This window comes from Lytechinus pictus, chromosome 3 (assembly GCF_037042905.1).
Source record: "Lytechinus pictus isolate F3 Inbred chromosome 3, Lp3.0, whole genome shotgun sequence".
In the NCBI taxonomy this organism is placed as follows: Eukaryota; Metazoa; Echinodermata; class Echinoidea; order Temnopleuroida; family Toxopneustidae; genus Lytechinus; species Lytechinus pictus.
The window spans coordinates 50,747,736-50,751,568 of record NC_087247.1 but is presented as its reverse complement, the minus strand read 5'-3'; positions in this window follow the sequence as shown (position 1 = coordinate 50,751,568).

Here is a 3,833-nt window from a genome sequence, read left to right as displayed (position 1 = left end):
TGAAAATTTAACTAACTAGATAAAATAAGATACTGATAAAAGGATATTTGGAATCCATGATGACAAGCATCTGTCACCAAAATTTTGTGAAGATACTCCAAAATTATCTAACAATTAGCTACAATCCGCTGATATATTAAAGCTGAGATTCAGCTGTCATCGAGTTATTGTGCTATGTCAGTGTTATTAAAACCAAGCGCAAAAAAAAATGCGCATGACATAAATTACAATGCGCGTCACTGCTGGACGGCAGCTAGTCTTGGCGCGACAGCTGGGGCGGTATCTGGGCGGTATTCTGAAAACCGTGTTAGCACAAATACGGTGTTAGCTAACACGATTGGTATTCTGAAAATCGTGTTAGCATGAAAAACACGTGGACCAAGTGGTAACACCGCGCAGGTCATGAAATACGCAGTGCGCAACGCGCAACCCCCATACGCTGTGTAAGAGAGGAAGATAACACGAAATTTGGTATTCTGAAAATTGTGTTAGCAAAAGTTTTGTTCAAAGATAACACGAACATTTAACACCAAAGTTAACACGATTTTCAGAATACCGCCCCAGGGCATTAAACTGCTGTGCAGCGCGCTATAGTTTAGCTAGCAAAATTCAGTCATAATTTTATTCGATCGATCTATCGCTATATATAGCTATAGCTTGATACCCCCCCAAAAAAAAGAGAGAGAGCGAGAGAACTCATTCTCGTAAATTCTCGTCAATACTATCTCAAAAAGCTCGAAAATAGAATCTGCAACTCACCAACGTTGTGAGTTCTACTTATTAACTCCGAGAAAGCAAGCAGTCAGCCGGGGGAGAAAACGGGAGGAAAAAGGAAAGGGAGTGAAAATAGGAAAAAAAAATATGAGAAAGGAGAAAACATCCAGAAGAGGGTAGATTACAGAATGAAAGAGGTTGGAAGAAACAGTTAGGGCGTTAGAATGGATGAGCAAAACAGCCAAGGGAAATACTAAAATTGACAATGAATAAAAGGGAAAAGAAAAAGAGAACAACTTAAAACACGGCCGCGGGCAGACGAAAATAATATAACGAAAGAAAAAAAGGAAGAGGAAATAAAAAGCACGGCTGGGTCGTTTAAAGCATCATGTAGGAAGATTAAAAACAAAAAGAAAAGAAAGGGGAGATAGAATGGAAGTACAAAGGCGTTATTGCCAATGAAATATTCAATAGATCATTCTTCTTGGTGCCTGAAAAGCACTACTGATAAAGATGGTGAAAATAGGGAGTTTTCGCTTTTACTACGACGCATCGATTCCTTTTAAAATACAATTAAAATCCCAATGGAGAGATAAGAGGCTTTTATCGAAAGTTGGTGGATTGGGACAGCAGATCATCCGATTGCAAATTATTTCGTTGTCCAGAGTCAAGAGATTCCGATGATGTCCTGGTCCACCAACTTTCGAAAAAAATGGCCTCTCAGCTCTCCATTGTGATTTGAATTGCATTTTCAAAGGAATTGGGTGTGTTGTAGAGAGTTACCCCGTAGTGAATGCGAAAAGTTCGGGTTAAGTCTCAAAGACCGAGCAAGAACACGGTACACGAGTCTCATCTCAGACTCCGCATCTTTAATTGCACCTCATCAAAGATACCTACCCTTTTCAAGAATCCTTATACCCCCATGACAAACATGACATTGTCAGCATAACTATTAAAAAAAAATAAGCCACCACTTCGCGCTCGCATTAATTGCTTATATTCAGCGCGTCCCCCCACAAAAAAAAATGTCCCTCTGACATAGGGCTGAATTTATTCCAAATTATAGTAATCTCAATTCATAAACAGATATAGGAGCTCTCTATGTCTGTGCTCATTTCATGCACTAACTTCCATTAAAATGTCATTGGTCTCGCTTCAGCGGTTTTGAATACACATTCTATTGCATTTCAGCCCATTCAAAGTTTGCAGCAATGCTTTATTTCTGCATTGTCCCATTAGCATATTAATCCCCATTTTAACATCCAGAAAACAGGGAAATTTTCCTTATCTATCCAATAATATTATGCATGTTCAGAAGGACAAGAAATATCTAGTGATTGATAGGGGAATCAGTGCGCCAACTTGAAAGTTTGCAGCAATTCAAAGTTTGCAGCAATGCTTTATTTCTGCATTGTCCCATTAGCATATTAATCCCCATTTTAACATCCAGAAAACAGGGAAATTTTCCTTATCTATCCAATAATATTATGCATGTTCAGAAGGACAAGAAATATCTAGTGATTGATAGGGGAATCAGTGCGCCAACTTGAAAGAAAATGTGTATGATGGAGGAGTACACTAAAGCTGAAGAGTGATCAGGGTAAATCATTCACTTCTTTGACATTAGTAACTTGATAATAAAAACAGTAATGAAAATAAAATATTGTTGGAATTATATACAAACATGACCTGTTTTTTTCAATATAAAATGCACATTTCGCGTTATCAAACTTGAAAGGACTGCACTGTAAAAATATTGGGTAAAATTTTAAGTAGCACAAGGGTAATTATGTGTCCAACCAATTTAGGGCAGTAGTTTAGCCAATGCGGGAAGCATATTGTCCAGTAATGTTAAAAAAATAAGCCGCAATTACTTTAGAATTTTCATCAAACTGGATAAATAAAAATGCCCAAAAGAAATGCCCAATGTTGGTTGGACACATAATTACCCTCATGGAGCATTTTTACCCAATATGTTTAGGGTGTGACAACACTACTTTTTGCCTTTCTGAACATGCTCAATGTTGTGATTTGGTGAGCTTGGTTAAATCATGGATATTTCCCCGGCCGGATGGTCAGATTCTGGATGATCAAATATCGCTGTACTTGTTTAGGGGCCCAATTCAGGGAATACTTGCCAAGGGTTTCGTTTTGGTTCCAATACTTGTATAAGGGTAGGGTTTCACACGCCAATACTTGTTAATGGGTGAGTTTTCAGAATATGGAAAATACTTTTTTAGGGTGCTTTTCGAGATCCCATGGTCGCGCATGGTATCCACTCGTCAATGGAAGTGCCCCCGCCCCCGGGTCAAAGCTGTTTGATATAACAATAATGCAGAACTTACAGCAGTGCTGCATGCAAACTGGGAATGGACTGAAAACACCAAAATATGCCTGATAGTAGACTGCGTATTCAAAACAACTGAAGCGATACCATTATTACTATATTTTATATATAAGTTAATTGAAAATAATATTCAATTTTTAGATTAATTTAGCTATATATCAGAGAGACATGGGGGCGCTATAGATATGCCTAAGGATGCTGTTCATGACTTATAAAAAGTGCTTAATTACAATGCCCGATTTTCAGAAATAAATATCAAATATCATTTTTTTTCTTATCTTTTCTACCGGAAGATCTTCTTTACTTTTAAATCTTTATTGGAAAAAAGCATTCACATTGTTCTGAAGAATTTCCCTTGTATTTGTGGCTTTTAATAAAGTTTGTATAGTTGTATCTATGCATGTGAAATATAATGTTCATGTGAGCAAAACGAATTTTCATGTGGACAGTTAAACGACATTGAATTGAATATACATAATTTCATCTCTCGTTTCACGCTCTCGATTGTTTAGTTGATACATTTCCTCTTCACAGTTTTGATACATGTCAAATAGAGCTTTAAATATTTTCCTTTTGAGTCAAATATATATATATATATATAATATACAATGCGTCCCAAAAAAACTATACACTTTTGAAATGGCTGCCAAATAAATAAAATATATCACTTTGGGGAAAAACACATATATGGAAGTCAATAAAGTTAACTTTCAAATGACACAAAACAATTGGAAAATCATACATGCTTGAGCGAGCACTGCCCACTGAAACA